Source organism: Vicia villosa, linkage group LG4 (genome assembly GCF_029867415.1).
Source record: "Vicia villosa cultivar HV-30 ecotype Madison, WI linkage group LG4, Vvil1.0, whole genome shotgun sequence".
NCBI classification, from domain to species: Eukaryota; Viridiplantae; Streptophyta; class Magnoliopsida; order Fabales; family Fabaceae; genus Vicia; species Vicia villosa.
In genome coordinates this window covers 68,317,708-68,340,102 of record NC_081183.1, presented here as the reverse complement: position 1 = coordinate 68,340,102, position 22,395 = coordinate 68,317,708, and positions in this window count along the sequence as shown.

Genomic DNA, 22,395 nt, shown 5'->3' with positions numbered 1-22,395 from the left:
AACAGGTCTATCAAGAGAATTTAACCGATTTTTCAGATGAACGAATCTCTTCTGCATGTTTTCGATGGATTCACCATCTTCCATGTGGAAGAGTTCGAACTCTTGAGTTAATGTAATGATCCTAGCTAGTTTGACATCATCCGTTCCCTCGTGGGCAACTTGCAATGTGTCTCACATAGCTTTAGCGGATCTACAATGGGAAACGCGATAGTATTCATCAACTCCTAGAGCTGAGATTAGAATGTTTCTCGCTTTCCAATCGTATGCATATCTCTTTTCATCTTCACTATCCCAAGTATTTTCTGGTTTTGGAACAACTGCACCAGCTGCATTTGTCATGGTGATCTGAAAGGGACCATTGACAATAGCTGTCCAGATGTTCCTATCAATTGCATTGATGTGGACACACATACAATCCTTCCAATAGCCATAGTTTTCACCGTTGAAAACTGGAGCTCTATTGTGAGCCCCTTTAGGTCCGGAAGCCATCTTTCCAATAAGTGTTTCACGTAGCACGGAATAAACCAGAGCTCTGATACCACTTGTTAGACGCTGGTCTTAGGATCTAGAGGGGGGGTGAATAGATCTTACACAGTTTTACGGAATTAATTGAACTTTAAGCGGAAGTGATTCTGAATCGACTCGCGTCTATTTCGAACCACTATTGAAACGATTGTATATGTGTTAAAACCACTAACCAGCTTGAGATAAACGATAAGAGAATACACTATAGAATCAATACGTCGCTCTATTGAAAATCAATTAACTTCTTATATGATGAACGATGTTTGCAATGCAGTAATAGTGAAAGAAGCAAAAACACAAACACTTGGTGATAATGATCAAATTGATGGTGATTCAATGTGTGATGGATTGTGATGTTTATATAAGTTCTTAATTCACAATCTTAACACTCGAATCGTTGATCAATTTGCTATTATAACCAAATATGAACTGAACGTAAATGAAAAGGTAAAAGCGACAAGAACACGATATTTGTTTAGGCAGTTCGTCGATCGTCCTCGCTACGACTACGTCTGCCCCCAATTCCAAACTGAAATTGGGAAATCTTTCATTAATGTTGAAAGCAGTTTATACAAAGAAGATAACAAAGCGATAAACCATAAACCAATTATGTCGATCCTTTGAATCTTCTTCCCCCTTAATCTTGACTCAGATCAAGGTTTTCCAAGAGCTTCACTTGATCCCTTTTCTGCAGTGTCTTGAATTGCCTTGAACCCTTGTTCTTCAATCTTCACACTCAGATGGATCCTCAATGAAACCTCTTGATAAAAACCCCCAAGAAACACCTATCTTGGAGGACAAAACCCGCAGATTTTATTCACCAAAAACCCCACATATCTTCACCCACTAGGAATCTTCAATTCCGTTCCATGGACGTTATCGAACTCGATCACTAACCCTCAACGCAAGAATGATTATGTGTAATTGTGTTGGAGATGACGAAGAACAAAGATGAGAAGCCTTTGTGTATCTTTCAGTCTTTGGTGTTGTGTTCAATAATTGAACCTTGGACAATATATATGAGAGCTTTTTAGTTGATGCAGAGAAAACCAGAAATTTTGACAGTTTTGATCAGATAGGTCGACCTAAATTAGGGCTGGGTCGACCTAACAGAGCTGCATATACTTTGGAAGTCAGTTTTGATCAGATAGGTCGACCTAATTTAGGACTGGGTCGACCTAACAGAGCTGCATATCTTTTGGATGTCATTTGTTCCCAGTTAGGTCGACCTGTCAAAGAGGTAGGTCGACCAGAATCCACTTCAGATGCGTTTTGGGGAAATTTTCTCAGATTAGGTCGACCTAGTTGTTGTGTAGGTCGACCTAGCAGAGTGATATGTAAATTTCTTCATTTTAGGTCGACCTGTGTTGGGAGTAGGTCGACCTAACTGCTGATTTTCTGAGTTCCTCTTATTTTGCTTGTGTTGAGTCGACCTGCGTGCATAGTAGGTCGACCTGCCCTGTTATGAGAGACCAAAGCTTGCTTTTCTTTGAGTTCTTCTGCTTGTACCTTGTTGCTTGAGTGCTTGTTGAGTTTGCCATGAATCAAAAACATCTTTGTGAGTGTGATCTTGTATTCACATACTCTGTGAGTGTGATCTTGTATTCACAGTGCCTACATACCTCCTCGGTGCAATGGAGAAGTCAGAGCTAATGTAGTTCTGCTTAAAGGGAAAAACATTTTAAAACGAATAGACACTTTCTCGTCGTCCGAGAGAAATACTCAGCCATTGATCTTGAGCATGAGAACAAACGAGTTCTTTGCATTGCAAATGAAAGAAGGGCTCCAACTCGGATAAAATCAACGAGTATGCCACTAGCTCTCTCACGCGGAAAAGATCTAATTATATCAATCAATTTCAAAATCGTGGGGTATCGCCACACGTTTCAACGATTAGTCGTGTCTAAGCTTTTTGAAGAAAGAGGCCACTAAGGGAAAAAGATATTTTTAGGGAAAGGCTTTGAAAAGGTTGCAAACATAAGAAGATTTTTGATAAAGAGAGAAGATTTTGAAAATTAAAGAAGAGGAGGAGATGAAGAGGCTATCCTATTGCGTAAAATAAAAGCTAAGGAAAAGAACGATCTAACCGAAGAAGAAGCCAACACTTGACATTATGAGTCAAGGTAAATTTCCCATCCTTTGGACTTAACAATACCAAACCAACACATTACTTGGGGATCCAGATGAAATTATTATCTTAGCACCACTTTGCATTAAGCACATTAAAATTCTGACGAAAATCGGGCAGAGTAACGACTGTTTTTGGGTAAAATCCTTATATCAATGCCTTGGAATTAACCATCAAGGACTTTCAAGGAAATACCTGCATACACAAACAGACAACAATCCAATGCCAGACAGACAGAATAACAACAGAGTAATAATATTGTAAGGGTCCAGAGGTACTAAGTCCATAAGTCCGAATCTCCAAAATGCTCGGGATAGTAACCAATAGTCCGAAAGAGAGCCTTAGGTGTTTTTTTAGATTTTTGTTGTTTATTAGTGTTTTAGCATAAAAGTAAAGTATGGTCCAAGTGGACAAAAGAAAATAGAGGAAACATAAACAGTACGTCCAAATGGACAAAGAAAAAATAGCGGAATATAAACGTGATGAAATGATAAAGTAAAGCATAAAGCAAAATATAAAGAGCAATATAATAAATTGCGAAAATTAAAGTCAATTGTTAGATGTTAAAGATAACCATCTTGAAACTTGTCAAGTATGTTATCAAAGTTAGTAAGAAAAATCGATGGTGAGTGAAGGATGTTCTCGGATTTAAATTCAATGGAACTTTATCAGAAGCTTGATAAAATCATAGCGACTACACGATAAACCTCCATAAGTCTGAAATCAACCGCATACATTTCTCTTCCATATTTGATCTTTTTTATTCGGGACACGAAATATTGCGCTATGTTAAGCAGATCGCCAAGTGATTTATATAGAAATCACCCTACAACGAGGCCGGTCAAAACTTTATGTGCTAATGCATGCGAGAGAAATGATATGTAGATCATTCTCCGAAAGCAATACCGCACGAAAAGAAAATAAGGAGTGATCTAGTCTTTACCAAGAATCCATAAGAATTCTCAAGGTATCAAAGACTTTCATCGATCAAAAGAAAAAGAAATAAAAGATGGAACCACATTCAAAAGCTCCTTTCATCCATAATTTCAATCACTTAATATTGCGGATTCGGATTCTCATCCTATCGACGCCCTAAGTCCATTGAAATTAGAGAGAAATTAGGCCTCTAACTTTGTGATTCAAAGAAAAATCAAAAGAATGGAGTAGAAGATGAGTTAGAACCAAAAACAAGTTAAAAACGGCAAAAAAACACATTCTGCTCAGATGTAAATCGATTTTCATAGAGTGTAAATCGATTTGCATAACTCTGTTTTCAAATCTGCGCAGTTTTTTAGTTATGTAAATCGATTTGCACCAGATGTAAATCGATTTGCACAACACGGTTTTTCAAAAAAACAACAAATCAAGGGAAGAAAACTTGTTTAAACATAAAACCAAACATCTTGTGATCTTGGATCAAATTGTGCATGAAAATGTATCAAGTAAGCAAGCATAGCTCATCAATGTAGCACCAAAGGTGCATCAAGCATAAACAACAATGGATCACATCTTGAATTATGGAAAGGATCTAGAATTTTACCAAATCTTCCACAAACTTTGAATCTTCTTCAAGAACACACAACCACAAGCCTTGATCTCTCACAATTGATGAAGAAAGTAGTGTTTAGGTTGAGGTTTAGCTCTAAATTAGTGAGGTTCAAGATGTGACTCACTAATTTTTATGGAAGAAACAAGAGCTTTGAGTGAGGGGTTTGGAAGAAGTGAGGAGAGAAAGAGCAAGAGTTTTCTTGGCTATCAAAGCTTGAAAAATGAAGAGGGGAATGGCTCAATTTATAGGAGCTAGGCTTGGGAATTTTTGTGGTTTGGAATTAGGATTGGAAAATAGAATTAGGCTTGGGAGATGAATTTGGAGCCAAAAAAGAGATCCAATGGTCTTGATGCAACCACATGAGGGTTTATGATTAAATGATGTAGGCAATCAAATACAAGAGCTAAGTCATGCTTCCCATGCTTGCAAATGATGTCAACACTTCCAAAAGCTGAAATTTGCCTTCATTTTTCCAAATTCGCACTGGTGCAATCGATTTACACTTTATGCAAATCTATTTACATTGCTGAAAAAGGCAAAATCTGGGGAAAAAACAGTTATGTAAATCGATTTGCACATTATGCAAATCGATTTGCACTGATGGAAGAAGCAAAATCTGGGCAAAATCAGTTGTGGAAATCGATTTACACCTTATGCAAATCGATTTGCACAGTGAAATTGTTGAAAAATGCCCTTTTTGAAGGATACTTTGACTTGATACCTACAAAACACAAACATACAAAAGCACAAGGCAATATTTATGGTATTTTCGTTAGTAAAATAACATATACAAGAAAAACATTGGTGTTTGATGATTCCTCTTACAGATGAAGTGTACACAACATCACAAGTAGAGTTCTAAGTTGAAAACTTATTGATTGATGATTGATATGCAAATGATGTATGATCTTAGGGTCAAAAATTGGGGTATGACAGGTATTATCATTGACCCATCGAAAGTAGAAGCAATGTCTCAATGGGAAGCTTTGAAGTCAGTTTCCGAAATCCGTAGTTTCCTTGGTCTTGCGGGTTACTATAGGAAGTTCATTGAAGGTTTTTCAAAGTTAGCGTTGTCGTTAACTAAGTTGACTAGGAAGGGTCAAGTGTTCATCTAGGATTAGAAATGTGAAGAAGGATTCCAAGAGTTGAAGAGGAGGATGACTAGTGCGTCGATCTTGATTTTGCTGAATCCGGCGGAATCTTTTGTTGTTTATTGTGACGCTTCTTTAATGGGATTAAGAGGTGTACTAATGCAGAATCGACAGGTAGTCGCTTATGCGTCGAGACAACTCAAAGTGCATGAGAAGAATTACCCGACTCACGACTTAGAGTTGGCACTAGTAGTATTTCTATTGAAACTATGGAGGCATTATCTGTATGGTTCGAGGTTTGAAGCATTTAGTGATCACAAGAGTCTGAAGTATCTCTTTGATCAAAAAGAGCTAAATATGAGACAAAGGAGATGGTTAGAATTTCTCAAGGATTATGATTTTGGACTGAATTACCATCTGGGTAAAGCAAACATTGTTGCCGATGCTTTGAGTAGGAAGTCCTTACATATGTCTATGTTGATGGTGAGGGAATTGGACTTAATTGAACAATTCACACATTTGAGTTTAGTATGCGAAGACACTCCTAACAGTGTTAAATTGGGTATGCTGAAGCTGACTAGTGGTATTCTTGAAGAAATTCGAGAGGGTCAGAAGACTGATGTAGAGTTGGTTGATAAGTTGACTCGGATTAACCAAGGTAAAGGAGGGGAATTCAGAATCGACGAGACTGGTATAATGAGGTTTGGCAATCATGTTTGTGTTCCTGATGTTTCCGTTTTGAGGAAGAGCATTCTTGAAGAAGGACATCGTAGTGGATTGAGTATTCATCCTAGCACTACCAAGATGTATCATGACTTAAAGAAGCTGTTTTGGTGGCCTGGAATGAAAAAGGAAATAGCTGAATTTGTTTATGCTTGTTTGACTTGCCAGAAGTCGAAGATTGAACATCAGAAGCCGTATGGAGCTATGCAACCGTTATTTATTCCTGAATGGAAGTGGTATAGTATATCTATGGATTTTGTTTCTGATTTGTCGAGGACGGTGAAGAATTGTGAAGCTATTTGGGTTATTGTGGACAGGTTGACGAAGTCTGCTCACTTTATACCGATGAGAATGGATTACCCGATGGAGAGGTTAGCTCAATTGTGTATTGAGAAGATAGTAAGTTTACATGGTATCCCTTCGAGTATCGTGTCAGATAGAGATCCAAGGTTTACATCTCGATTCTGGGAAGGATTGCAGAAGGCTTTGGGTACTAAATTGAGGTTGAGTTCTGCTTATCATCCGCAGACTGATGGTCAGACTGAAAGGACAATTCAATCATTGGAAGATCTGTTGCGTGCATGGGATAGTTATTTTCCATTGATTGAATTTACCTACAACAATAGTTTTCATTCGAGCATTGGTATGGCTCCATTTGAAGCTTTGTATGGTAGGAGATGTATAACACCTTTGTGTTGGTATGAATCTGGTGAGAGTACGGTGATTGGACCAGAAATTGTACAAGAGACTACGGAGAAGATTAAATTGATTAAGGAGAAGATGAAGGCTTCTCAGAGTCGCCAGAAGAGCTACCATGATAAAAGACGAAGGACACTTGAATTTCAAGAAGGAGATCATGTGTTCTTGAGGGTGACTCCTACGACTGGTGTTGGTATAGCACTGAAATCAAGGACGTTGACTCCGCATTTCATTGGTCCGTATCAGATTACAGAAAGGGTTGGAGAGGTGGCTTACCGTATTGCGTTGCCAGTAACGCTTGCGAATTTGCACGATGTATTCCACGTATCACAGTTGAGGAAAAACATTGCTGATCCATCTCATGTGATCCAAGTAGATGATGTACAGGTAAAGGATAATCTGACAGTTGAAGCTTTGCCTATGAGTATTGAAGATCGGAAACTGAAACAATTGCGTGGTAAGGAGATAGCGTTGGTCAGAGTAGCTTGGGGAGGACCGGCAGGTGGAAATGTTACCTGGGAACTGGAAAGTCAGATGAAGGACTCCTACCTGAAACTCTTTGCCTAAGGTATGTTTTCGAGGAAGAAAACTTTTCTAGTGGGGGAGAGTTGTAACACCCCATAAAAGTTTTTATTTAATTTAATTGATTTTTGGATTAAATATTAGAATTAGTTGAGTTAAGTGAGAAAAATGGAATAATGAGGCTAATGGGCCAGTGTCGCTTTTAGTAGAAGGGGGTGTCAGTTATGATGCCCATTACTAATAATAAACTTATTTTCATAAAAAAAAAAGGATTTTTGAAAATAGACCTAAAGGAGAAGTGAAGTCTGAACGTGAAAGAGCAGAGAAGCAAGGAAGTGCGACGCGAGGAAGAACGAAGAATCAACCTTCAGGTAAGGGGAGACTCTTCTGTTTAACTTCTATTATGGGATTATAGATAGTAGGAATAGATTGAGCATGTTTTTTGTATCAATTGGGTTATGTTTAGGTTTTAGGATGTTAGGTTGGGTTGGGATAATTTGATGAAAGTTACACGATTTTGTGAATTCTAGATGTTAGATACTGATATGATGTTAATAGATGCTTATGTGTGCTAGATGTGTGTTATAATATGCGTTGTTTTACTGTACGTGAAATCTGGTAAAAATGGAATCGGTTTGGTAATGATTCGGTGAAATAAGGACATAATCATAGGCTGTTTTCTGTGATTCGGATTCCTGGAAATCGCCAGTTCGCGCCGCGTCCAAGGGTTGGCGCTGCGAACTGCTTGGCAGAAAATTGATGTACTCAGTACGCGCCGCAGACATTAGTCGCGCCGCGAAGGCGTAGTTCCCTTCTCGTTTCATGGCGCGAACCTTTGTTAGGGTTGAAAAATGGCATAACTATGTGTGTGGCTATTAATTGTTGCGTTGGTTGAGGATTATGATACTCTGTTATTTGGTGTTGATGATTAGCATGCTGTATGTGATGCATGCATTTCATAATCATATGTCGTGAGCTGTATCCCTTATGGTGGTTGGACAGCGGTAGCTAATTCCCATTGTGCGGAATTAGTGAGAGAAGTAGTCGAATCCTTATGGTGGTGGATCGGTGAGATGGGTTATCCCATGTTTGGTACCACATGCATATAGTTGCATTGCATTAGGCTACTTGTATTATTATATCATGAATGGAAGATTGTCCAATGTTATAATATGTGATGATTGTGTAATTGTTGTGATTAATTATGTTGTGGTGGATCTGATCATAACTGTAATTGGGTGAATAATATGCGATTGATATTTTATTATTTATAGCCTATAACATTGGTTAAATGTGAATGAGACTCACCCTTACTGTTGTTATTTTTCAGATTGAGGACTAGCTTTTGTGCTTGGTGAGGATTAGCTCGCAAAGTAAATCCGTCTGAGTCAGTTGGGTCTGTGTCATGCTCTGGTCGTGTAACATTGGGGACGTTATTTAGAGTTACCTGATGAACCCTTGTTTTTGGCTATTTGTTTTATGATTGAATTATGAGTCTCCGACTCCGGATGTTTAATTATTCAGACGTTAAGAATATTCCGTTGTGTTAACATGTTATCTGGATAATTTTGGTTTATCATTCCTTTTATGGCATGACATGAATAATTGTTTATTTTATTGGAGTTGTAATACCCTTTTTCATGTTTTACTCTGATTTTGTTAATTTTCCTCGGGGTTTAGAAGAGTGTTACATTTATCCCATCTCAGTTTTCTCTCAACATCTAGATGGCATCTTTTAAGCCCATCTCAATCTATTCTCTCAATAACTTGGTGGCATCTCTAAGCCCATCCCGATAGTGCAAATTTCTAGGTATTCTAGTGTTCAATCCTCTTCCACCGTCAGATACCAAATGGGACATAAACCATTCTACATCCTCCGGTTTAAGAAGATTGAACAGGGGCAGCTGTCATACCCCAAAATTTGCCCTCTCATTTTTAAAGATAAAAATCTTCTATTGCGAAAATAATTTAAGAGGACATCCTAAGCTTCCCGACAAATTCAAAATTATCCTCAAATAATAAAAATTGAGAAAATTATGGCTGGTGAAAGTTGGGAAATTTTGAGTCGGTGCATAAAGTCTAAAACAGTTCTAATCCAATCACCCCTTAAATTATTTTATTTCAATTGTTTTGATTTATTCATTTAAATAATTCAAAATAAGGAAAATAAAATAAATTAAGCTCTGAGTGAGGTTCAAGCCCATTTTCCTTTTAACCTAATATTTTCTTATAAATAACTAACAACCCTTATTTTTAACCAGTCACCAACCATTCACCTCTACCAAATTCTCCGTTCCCATACACTAACAATCAACAACTCTCTCTTTCTCACAAACACAAAAAATATTTTCTCCTACTTCTCCTTCTTCAGGGTTGCAATTTCGGTTGCAGCACCGTAATAAATTTTCCAGCCTATCTGTCGAATTCTGAAACTATTGTTTCGATTTGCTCCGAATTTTTTCCAGAAGTTCAGAAAAAAATCGTAGAATAATGCTCTTTTAGAATGAAATTCTATATGATTTCGACTCTCAAAATCGCAAATTCCTCTTTTTTCTATTTTATTTGATTTAATTTCTATTTTCATATTTTCAAAAAAATCTTTAAAAAATTGTAGTTTCGTGTTCTTATTTTATTTGATTTATAATCAGGTTTTTATATATATTTTATTTTATTTTAATCACTTTTCTATTTTTCCATTTGTTTTCTTAACCGTAACATTGCGTTGGTTTATGAACAGGTGTTCTATGGATTGACCAACTGGATGGTACCCCAATTGCTTTTTTGGCCAAAAACCTTTTGGTATTTGGCCAAATCAAGGTTATTCATATTTGGACAAAAACCTTTTGGTATTTGGCCAAATCAAGGTTATTCATATTTGGCCAAAAACCTTTTGGTATTTGAACAAATCAAGGTTATTAGTAATTTTGGCCATAACTTAATTTTCTAAACCCCAATTCTTTTTTGTTTTATATTATTATTATTATACTATTAATATTATTATTCTTATTATTAACATTATTATTACTATCCTCTTTTGCAGGTACTTCCTTTGGCCATTAACCCTGTTTTGGCCAAACACTTTGTTGGCCACTTTCCCATAATGCACTCTCAAGGATTGTCACATCAAATCTCAGCATCTTCCTTTTGGGTTATCATCTACTCAATTATTTCTATTTTTCGCAAGTTTTGCCATATTATGTATCTGCCCAAAGCCTTGTAAAGTTTTCTACCTTTCTGCCTCAAAATCTTTTCTTATTCACACACAACACTTCAAACATTTTGAAAACAAAGTGAGATAAGCAATTAGGAGCCCGTGGATAACCATGGATACAAATGGTGCTTACACCTTCCCTTTGTATAACTTACCCCCCGGACTCAAATTCTTTAAAAAGTCGGTGGCGACTCTTGCTATCCGCAACATTTAAAAAAGTCAGTTCTCCCACCGTATTACATATGGCAAGAGATCAAGGAGACTGTATGGCGTAGACCGCTATGGTTGATATGGTAGCCATCGTTAGTGCGACACTGTGGATTTATTCTGATGTTCCTAGGGATCCGACTAGAGGAAACATTTGACTACCATGTAGTATCGTTAAGCACTAATTTGCCCTTAGAACCTTAGTTGAACTAAACCTTATCCTTTTAGAAAGTAGTGAGATGGATGGCTTTGGTTTCGACTGAAGTTGGTTGATACTCGAAGCTACACTCATATGGATTGGACTTTCAAGATGTTTTCGGTCGGTGATTCGATTACTGAATTGAAATAATGCCTTTGAGAAAGATCAATGATATGAGCTCCCTAGAACCTGATCTCTATCTAGGACAAGTTGAGCCAACTAAACTTTAGTGGGGGGGTATGTACCTATTGAACCTCATGCAAGCCTTTAAACCCAAGGCTCTAGCGTGAATTGTTTGTGTTTGTTATCTACTTGGCATCATGACATCATAAGCATAGCATTACACTAACCATTTCAAGGACCAAGGAATTTATCTTTGTTATTTTTTTTGTAGGTCATGGATACTAGAAACACTATTCGAGTCAACTTTGTGAGAGTACCTTCTGAGCTAAAAGAATTGGTATCAAAGGTTCCTGGAGGTTCTCGTTTCACCGGAAGACATGGTCACCTACTCAATTTGGTTACCTCGGGTTTAGAAGAAGAAATAATGAGTGTGCTGTTTCAATTCTTTGACCCCGAGCATCATTGCTTCACATTCCCCGATTATCAGTTGGTGCCCACTATGGAGGATTTTTCTGAGATACTTCGCATCCCTATTAGAAATCAGCTACTGTTCACTGGTTTGGAAAATATTCCGAAGTTTGAAGCTATTGCCGCTGCCTTACATCTGAAGAAGTCTGAAATTGAGAATAATTGGGAAACAAGGAGTGGAGTCAAGGGTTTCCTCGCTAAGTTCCTACTTGAGAAGGCTCGATCGTTCTCGGATTCCATGAGTTACCATGCTTCTGAAGACATATTGGCTTTGCTCATCTATGGTTTGGTGTTGTTTCCAAATCCTGACCAATTCATAGATGTACAAGCCATTAAGATATTTTTGACTCGCAATCCTGTGCCTACTTTGCTTGGAGATATTCTACACTCACTTCACACTCGTACGATGAAGAAGTGAGGAACTCTCATGTGTTGTATACCTTTGATGTCTAGGTGGTTTATTTCGCACCTTCCTCGATCAGTGATGAGGAATGACCAAGGCTTTAAGTGGCATCGTAGAATAATGTCACTTTCTTATTCCGATATTCGTTGGTGTTCTCTATCCAAGGAAAATGTTACTATCATCGACTGTTGTGGACAGTACCCTAATGTGCCACTCCTTGGCATAAGGGGGTATTACTTATAATCCCTCCTTGGCTTTATGTCAGTTTGGTAATGCTCGGAGAGATGGTCTTCATCATATGCTTATACAAAGCATTGTGTTCAACTATGAAGATGATCCTCAAGGTCACCGATAAAAGTTTATACATGCTTGGGACATGGTGAATAGGATTGACATCAAGAACTTGGGGAAAAAGAACTCCATTCCTTTAGAGCCTTACCTCAGATGGGTGCGTACTCGTGCTCAACGTTTTGTCATGCCATATCAATATGTCAGACCTGTGATTGTGGAGCCCGAATACGAAGAAGATGTTCCCCAGGTTATTCTTCATCTAGACATGCCTACCGATCTTGAGGAGCTGGAGAGATCTTGGATTCAATTGAAGGAAGAAAGAGACACCTTTGAGGCTCAACACATTCCTTGATGTAAAGCGAAAGCGTCCATGGGAGACATGAAGACTTTCTTTTATGCTTTTATTTTTACTATTTCAGTTTCTTTCTTTGTAAAGCCTAAAAAAGGAAAACAGTTTTATGTTTTTCGACGTTATTAATGAAAGTTTCTTTCTTGCTTGGATTAAATAAATTTAAATTTCAAGGTCCTTGAAAACATTGCATAAACATGAGAATATCATCCATAACATTGCATAACAGGTTTTTATGACATGTTACTCATCTTCTCGCTGTTTATTTCAGCTAAGAAATGAATCATCTCGAGCAATTAGTCAAGGATCTGCAAGCACAGAACGCTGAATTCCAAGCCCTGATCTTGAATTTGTCCAAGGGGAAAGAAGATCTGAAGACCCTCCTTACTAAGAAGGAGAAGAAGACAAAGAAGCCCGTGGGTGTTTTCAAAATGGGAAGATGATTTCGAGGCCCTCTCAAAAAGGCCAAAGAAGTCGAAATCCCATAAGAGACTGAACAAGAGGAAGATGCTAGTGGCAAGACTGATCAAAAGAGTAACGATGGTTCTGTCAAGCAAGATGAGGAAGAAGAGGAATATTCCTATGAGGAAGAATATCCGGAGGAAAAATACAGAAAATTGGAGGAACGGATGAAGGCTATGGAAATCCATAAGGTACCAAGGTTAGACTTTGAGGAACTAGGGCTCATCTCAGGAGTCGTGATCCCACCAAAGTTTAAGACTCCGATATTTGCAAAGTATGATGGAGTCTCTTCTCCCAAACTGCACCTGAAATTGTATGTGAGGAAGATCCAACCTCACACCGTTGACAAGAAGCTGTGGATTCACTTATTCCAATATCCGTACATGGGAAGACTTGGCCGTTGCTTTCTATAAGCAATACTGTCATACCCCAAAATTTGCCCATCATATTTCAAAATATTTTTGCTCAAGCACTGAGAAATAAGCCTGACTATCTCTCTCCTAAGCAATCAACCCACAATTGGGGTTTAGCTTCTCTCAAAGATCAAATCGAGTTCTAAGATCTCAAATGGATCCCATGGCCTCTCATATGCTTCAAAGGGTCCTCATGCCAAGTTTCAAGCTCGGATTCATAAGATTGCTCAGTCAACAGCTCAAATGGTCAACAGTCGACTAGTTTGACCTAAAAGTCAACTGTGGTCAAAGTACAGTTAAAACTCCTGATTTTTGGTCAACATCAACATTTTAATGTTAGATTCATCATTTGATCAAGGGTTAATCATGATTCATCTAGAAGAGCTCCAAAATCATCAAAACCCTAAGTTTCTAAATTAGGGTTTTTAAGGAGAAAGTCAACCCAACTTTGACTGATCATATCTCTCTTATGCTTTATCAAAAATTCCCCAATCAAAGCTCATTCTCAAGGAAATTCAATTCTCTACAACTTTGATGTTGGGCCCAAGGTAAAAAATGATTCATTTGGGAGATATGAGCCAAAACATTACAGGTCCTTCTAGAAGTTCGCAAAAAGCTGTTTTTTGTCAAGAGCTATATCAGATATTTTGATTGAAAAAAGATTGAACCAAATATAGGAACATTTCATGTGATTTTCAATCAAATATATCTCAAATTTTTTTCTCACTAATGCTATGATTTCTTTCCCAAATTTCAACCCTAATCTCACCTTATATAATATTATTCAGCATTGGGGGACGAAAATTAGTGGCAAAGGAACTAGGGTTTCAATAGTGCAAATTTCAAAGGAGATTGAAAAATCGTGTAGCAATTTCAAGGAAGGTTCAAGAGTAAGTGACTATCCCCATCTCTTTCCAAGGTGGTTTAGAGTAAGACTGAGTCCTTGGCCGAGTCCCATGATGCTCATGATGCACGCTCCATGATTCATCTTCATCCATACTTTAATTTTTAACATCTTGCATTATGTTATGTTTTAATCGAAGTTAACTATATATTTGAGTTTAGTGTGCAGTATAGGAGAGACCTGGACCATAAGAATGAAGCTGTAACGTGTAAAATACGAATCACCATTGTTAGGGCGTTCAAACACACATGTTTCAGTTTGGCATTTGCAAGCGTTTCTAAATAAAGAGAACATCACCAATGGAGTCAGAGACCTTGAATTAGGTGGAAAAGGTCCTTCTCATGTTTTGTTTGACGTGTTTTTGTGGTTTAAGAATTTACAGGGATTGGCTACCAAACGGAATTGCAGAATCCGCAACAAAGTTGTGGCTAAATCGTAGCAAGTTCGTGGTTGATTTTGAAGAAGATGATGATGAATAGTGTCTGGAAATTGGACCACGCGCATGACAATCCCATTGGCCAGTCAATAAATTTGGCTTCTCTCTATTTCCTATTCGTCAGTCACCTCCCCCCGGGTCCCACGTTGACTCAGTTGTTTAAACTGACCAATCCATTGTTTGATTCTCTTATTTATTAATTTGGTTTACTAATGATTCAATAATGCAGCACACTTGGCCAAGGGAATCAGAGATTGATTTCCAAGACTTAGGTTCGAACCCAGGCATTTACAATTATTTTCTTTGCTTTCTCTTATTTCCAGATCCGGTACAACCGATGCCTACGGACGCACCATGTGCCCTCTTATCAACACCAATGGATCTCCTCAGATCCAGATCCAAGGGCCACACAACCTGGAAGCCAACCGTGGACACTCAAGGGCCAGCTACACCGAATCAGCGCCTGGGTTATTTTATTTTACCTCTTTTAATTTGCTGTTTTTATTTTTTTCTTTTCTCACCTATTTATTTTCTTTTTTTAAAACATTAAAACTTTTTAAAAAACAAATTAGTTTTTTTTTCTTTAGCTTAATTTAATCAATATAGTTTTTTAATTGATAGGATAATTACATTAATTGGATTTTTAATAGGATAATTGAATTAATAGGTTTTAATTAATTAAAATAATTAGGGTTTAGATTAATTTTATTTTAATATAAAATCTAGGGTTTGTTCAATCAATTAACTTTTTTTTTTGTAATCTTAATTTTAGTTTTGCTCATTTAGTGCAGTTAGACTTAGTAATTACTGGTAGGTGTTGTCCATTAGCCATAGGCTAAGGTTTTACCCTTAGGTTTTTTAACCATAAGGCTTTTAACCCAGTTTTTTCTGAACTCATTTTTTTCCGCGATTCTCTTCTCACCTCCACTCTATGATTGTTGCATGTGTATTTTAAATTTTAATTTTTAATTTTTTCCCTTTTAATTTTGCCTTTTATTTCCGCCTTTTTATTTTATTATCTGCCTTTATTTGAATTATTTAAAATTCTGTCTTATAAATATTAGAAAATATGTATAGGTCGCAATAAGTTTTCTTGTAATAGTCGTAGGTTTTATTTTCCGCCTTTATTTTTTTGTCCACAGGTGTTTATTGTAATAGCATAGGAACTTATATTCTCTGCCTTTAATTTCTGTACAATATTAATTGTTGTGGTTAGTAATCCTAGGGAGTGCAAGCCTGTTAATTGAATTAGCTTCACTAACTTACAAGATAAATATTCGAATCAACCACGTGATTGTGCCACACACACACCTTTAGGCTAACCCTTCTTATGCTGCCTGTTTCCTTTTAATTACGATCAAATAGTCAAGTCCCTCGATTCTGAGGATACCTAAAGCAAATGTTGCCCTCAGTTCATTAAAATCATCATAAGATTTTGTCCCTCGACGCTGCCTCGGAAATAATGTGATTGTCCCATTGCTAAGGTATCCTCACCTGTTGCCTAAATGACTATTCTATCCTTCCCTAGATTACCTGCCCACTTTATGGCAGGGACAGTCTTATGGCGAACGATAATTTCCATGACCCTTTTTAAATCCAATGAAAGGACTACCTGCCCTCTTTATGGTATGGATAGCCCTTTCAAACAAAAGTCTTAAAGAATAGAAAATTAAATTTAGGGTAGGTCTCTTAAATGCTTGCTCTATTCAAATTCAAATCAAAAATACTTTTCCCAATCCTTTTCAAATTACTTTCAAAAAGACTACGCTTATTTACAAGCTAAATTTCTTATTTAAAATCCTTTTCTTATTCAAACTGTGGTGTCGTTTTTTTTACCTCCCCGTTTCACTTGGGAGGACGGCACGCTAGACCCTTCACACGGAATTTGGAAGGAGAATGCGCCCGGGGCGGGATGAATTTTGTTTCAGTTCTTCCTACGATATCACACGAACTTTTTAATTATCCTACGAGGAGGAAAGGGGAAAAAGGTCTCAAATAAACCCTAGGAGTTTACTAAGTGTGGGGATTCACCTAGACTAGAAATTCTGGAGTCCGGGAGTCGGTTATACATAGGGAAGAGTTTAAGCACCCTACATATCCGTAGTACTCTACGAGAACCTTCTCTGTGTCTATGTGTTTGTGTTTGTTGCTGATTGATTGGGAAAGTTTCTCCTTTGTGTTAGGAGAAGGAATTGAATTGAATTAAAAGAAAGACAGACTGACTACTTTTGGTTTTTTATTAGCTCGCTGAGATTCCTTGTGAACCTCATGCCTACATATCCCTAATGGAAGTCAGAGCTTTTTGTAGTTCGGAGAACTAATTAGGGAAATTAATAATTTTTGGTGCCTTGCTTGAAGCTCAAGGTTGAAGCTTGAATTAAATCTCTGTTTACAGTAAAGAGGCATGAAGTCATCTTTACAAAGAGGTATTTCTACTATTCCACCACAAACATTTAAAAGAGTTACAGAAAAGCTGAATTCATTTCATTAAAGAGAGGGACCTTACTTGTGTGTTTGCAAGTATGCCAGTCACGTGTCTCTTGAATGAAAGAAGGATTCTCATCCAAATTAGGGAAAGTGTACAAATCTGGGTTTGTTTTCCTCAGAGCATGCCTTTCAAAGTCCTAAATGGGAGAATGTTTGAAATTGAAATGTTTGTTTGTTTGAATGTGGTGAGATAGGAGAAATATCTCTCTACAGAGATAAGCTATGTCTATCTACTGTTTGAAAGATTTGATCCCAAGCTTGAGGCTTTTGATTGATTTTTATTGACTCTAGGAAATGACTTCACTGGGGAATTTGTCTTTTACTGATTGAGACTGGTGAGATTATCTTTTTGAAGAGCTTAATTTTTGGAAGCTAACCCTTTCCAGGGAATTTTATAAAAATGAAAGAATTAATGGAGGCTAACACTTTCCAGGGATTTTACTCTATTGGAGAGTTTGTCTTTTGAAAGAATGAATGGAGACTGACCCTTTCCAGGGGTTTTGGATTTGAAGGAGTGATTTTGGAGGCTGACCCTTTCCAGGGGTTTTTGGCAGAATGATTACTAGTTGAGACTTCTTGTTTAAAGCCCAAGATTAGGCTGACACTGACTAAGGATAGATAAATATAGAACCTAGACTCTGCTAAGGAAAATTAAAGAAGATAAGGGTGATAGAGACTGTCCATGTCTCTCATTCATAAAGGTGTACTCAACGTGAGATTGAGACATTCTTAGCTTGTTTAAAGTCTGGTTTGAAGAGTGGAAGAAACTCACCAGGATAGGCTAAAAGGTGACTAAAGACCTGTTCCTATGTTTATAAGAAACCTGATGGGTCCTTGTATACAAGCTCAAGAGTAAGCTGGGAATATGCTTTTAAGAAGCCTGTGGGTCCTTGTACAAATCCCAAGAGGAGGCTAATCGAGGGTCCTTGTTATAGCACAAGAGAAAGCTATGTGGTTTTGAAATTATTTTGGCTTTAAGAAAATGGGTAAGAGGTTTCACCGGGAATAATTCCTCTTGGGTGGATGTGTCCTAGTTTTGGGTTCTAAGGCTTTTTTCAAGATGTTTCACCGGGAATAATTCATCTTGAAGGTTTGAACTAAAGATCTCTAATTAGGAAAGAGCCTTCACCGGGAAGACATTCTCAATCCTAGGCCATATTCCTATAATATATATATATATATATATATATATATATATATAGTTTAACTATCCTAAGGTTTCACTCAGACATAGTCCTAATATATAAACAGTTTATATTTGACAGTAATTTAAATAAAGACTGTAAATTGAAAGCTTGTAAAGCCTAACCTAGATGGAGTGGAGGCCTTTGAAGAAGTATATACAAAGCCTCACCAGCAACAGTTGAATATTTATAATAAACAGTTAAAGGTTTTTGAAAACAGAAGAAGTGAAGATGGACATAGGTCACATAGGTATCTGAAGAGTTTCACCGGGAATAATGCCCTTCAAATACCAGAAGAATGTTTTGAAAACAGAAAGAAGATTTTGTAAATACAGTTTTGAAAACAAACTAAGAAAAGAAAAAGGTGGTGGGACTTACACTCTATTAGAGGCCCATTAAAATGATTTATTGTTTATGAAAAAACAGTTGAAAGTTTGTATTTTGAAATTGAATTGAATACTGTTGTGAAAACAGTTGATTGATGATTTGAAATGATTACTGTTATGAAAACAGTTTTATGAGTTTTAGGCTTACCTCGAAGAATGAGAAATTAGATTTCTGAGTTTGAGGTGTTACCTTGATCCTCAAGTGATATGCTTGGAATAAATTAAGATCTCAACAGATATTAAGCATCCACAACTCCAGAATAGAACGTCGGATAAGCTCACAGCTTACAGCATTCCATGATCCTCCAGTAATTGTTTAAAGACTTCTACAGCAAATGGAAGACCAAGCAAAACAGACAATCCAAAAGACAACAGAGAAATAATCTCTAAGTATTGGATGAAGTGAGAAAATTCAAGTAACATGTGCAATAGTAATCAAATAGAAATTTAAATGATTAACTACACAAAAGTTATAAAAATATCAAATTCAAATGAAATTAATCCTAAGAGAAGATATTTTTGTGATTTTTCATGTGAAAAGAAAATATTTAGAAAACATAAACTTAAGTATGTATCTAATATATTTTTTGGTATTTTAATAAAGATTATAAAAGAAATTAAAATCCTATATTAAATTAAAATACTTAAATCTTTTATAAAAACCTTTTAAAGAAAATTAAAGAGATAATTAATAATAAAAAAAACATAGTAATGGGCCAGGGGTGTTAAAATCCGGATTGGGGCTGCAGCCCAAATTGACTTGAAGCTGAAAATAATTATAAAAAAAATGTTGGGCCGGACCGGGTCGGGTCAGATAGAACCCGGATCCGCCCATACTTCTTTCCACAAGCTGGGTTTGAATGAAACCCTAAAACACGAGGAACAGAGGACGAGCCTCCCTCTCTCACTTGTTTACGTTTCTGAAGAAAAAAATAATGGAAGAACAAAAAAAAGAATTCCTCTCTTCCTCTCGATCGATCTTTCTTTTTCGCTCTCAATCCCTCTTACTCGGTGGTGAACAACACACATCGACTCCCTCTCTCTCATTCTTTTGCTCTCGCCGAACAAACTAACAACAACAACCTTCGAATTTTTTTCGGCGGCCATGGAAGAGGCTGAAGAAGCTTGAAGAACCTAGGTATGCTTCTTCCCCGAATTTTTTTCGTTTTTTGCTTTCTCTTTGATGATAGCTCAGTAATTGCGCTCTTTCTGTTTCGGTTTTGCCTGCGGTGAACAACAACAACAACTTCTGGCCACTTTTGATTGAAGACAAACTCAAGGTTTGTTCTTCAATTTTGTTCTCCCCCCCCCTTTCTATGATATAACAACTACAACTTATGCTTTCTATTTCGTTGTTGTTTTTTTTCTGGTTATAGCAGTGATAACTAATGTTTTTGATTTTAACAGAAACTAGCAGCAATAACTAACAGCAATTTTAAGAGTGAGAGTGTAGTTGGACTTACCTACAACGAGGAGGTTTTCACCGGTTTATTGTCGAGGTACGCCTTTGATTACTTTCCAAAATTTTGATGCAAGTAGTCGTATTGCTGTGCTTCTGAATTCGCAAACCAGTGTTGTAACTGATTGTTGCTGAAGCTTTAATTTCGAACCATCGTCTCTGTTATGCTTTGAATCCACAATTTGTTTGTAGCTCCACTGAATTTTCAAATCTAAACCGCCTTTGAATTGTTGTTGTTGATGTTGAAACAACTTTGAACTTGTTGCTAACAACTTTAAATTGTTGTTGCAAGCTCCCTTTGATGAAGACAATGCCAACACCTCTTTGGATTGTGGGAGACTTGAAGATGAAGCTTCAAGTTGCTTGGATGCTCCAAGTTGTTGGAGACTTGAAGATGAAGATCTTCAAGTGAGGTATGAAGAATTACCTCTTCCTTCTTTGTAACTAGAACACTCACCTTCAATAGAGAAACTCTTGGCTTGAGAATTTCTTCTTGCCAAGAGATCTATTGAACAATATGAGCAATAGAGAGAAGAGAGAAATCAAGTAGTAAAGTTGCTTTGGTGTGTTTAATATTGAGGTATCCACTTCTATTTATAGGCAAATGGTACAGAGTAGTTTGGGAGAGTGAGCTTGCTTAGTGAAGTAGTTTTGGTTTTTTGGCCATGAAGAAATTCAAAGAATATCCCAAGTGCAATGATGAGCTCTTAGATACCACTCCCTAGCCATCGGTTTTGCTTGATCTTAGGGGACAATTCTGATGCAGAAATGACTCCAATTGGTTGGGAAGAGATTCCTTTGGTGATTCACCACTTGGCTATAAATTCTCAAAATGCAATCATTACATAATCACATGTTTTGGTTTTGGAATATCCCCTTTAAATATTTGTGTAATGATGCAAACGATTCTCTCCTATCCTTGCAATGTTTCTGAGGTGTAGAGGCACCAATTAGTGTAAGCACTTGCATAAAACTGCAAATTTCAAACTTAGGCATGACCTATAATTTCACTTCAAATGCCTAACTTTGATCAATCATATCTCTTAGCTCAAAATGAATTTGGAGAAGGTTGAGCACAATTTAGAAAGCCCTTAACATATACTTCAATTCATTAGTTTGGAGTTTCTTCAAAATCAATTGGGAAATATGTGAAAAATGAGCTTGAAGTTTGAAGAAAACTAGGGTTTTTTGCTAGTTTTATGAAGGCAGCAACTTTGAAGCTCCATATCTCTTCAATGGTTGATTTCTAGCCAAAAAATCATATGTGTCAAAGTTGTTCAATGGATCAAAATCTACGACTTTGATTTTGGAAGTTTTTTTCAGTTTGTACTTGAAATTTTGAGATATTCCTTTCCAAAGTTTTGAAAAAAGGACCTTTAAACACTTAGAAAAATTTCTAAGTATAAAAAGTCAATCTTTGACTTTTTGATTCTTGATTGATTTTCTTTGGTCAAATGACTTCAATAATCATATTTTGATGATATTGATCCTTAAAAGTCATGTCTTGAACCAAAACCCTAAAAGTCAAAGGTGATCTTGTACAGTTGACTTTTTCAAATGAAGTGAAATTTTGGACTTCTGTGTTGAATCAAGCTCTCCTCCTCAAATGGATGATATGAATGGGTTATATTGAAGTAATAGAGGTTCTTGAGCCCTTTTTTAAATGGTGGATCCATGTCCTGATTAAAAGTCAACTGTGCAGGTGAATTAGGTCTGAAAACCCTAATTGTCGACTGTAGATCTTGAATTGAAGTGTAATGTCCTATGGATATTGTCATATGGATCATTTGAAGATGATTGAAGCCCTTGAGTGATGCCCTAGAGCTTTTTAGGGTTTCCCAAATGTGGTCCCTGATTGTAGTTCTTGATGAGCTAAAAATCCTAGATTGGTGAACCAAGCAAACCTGAGTCCAGATGATTGGTGTCTAATCCATCATAGGTGAATAGAATGAAGCTTTTTAGTCCGATGATTGTGTTGGGGACTAATCCCTTTATTGATTGATCCTTTGCCTGAGCTCTTTTGTCCTTGAACATCCTCGATTAAATACCAGATGAAAAAGTGACTGCTCTGAGTATCTGTTTTGAATTTGATGAAAAGTCTGGAGATGGGACATCTCAGGGGGGTAAAAATTAGGGTATGACACAAACATTTTTTCCCACACTTCAAACATTTTGA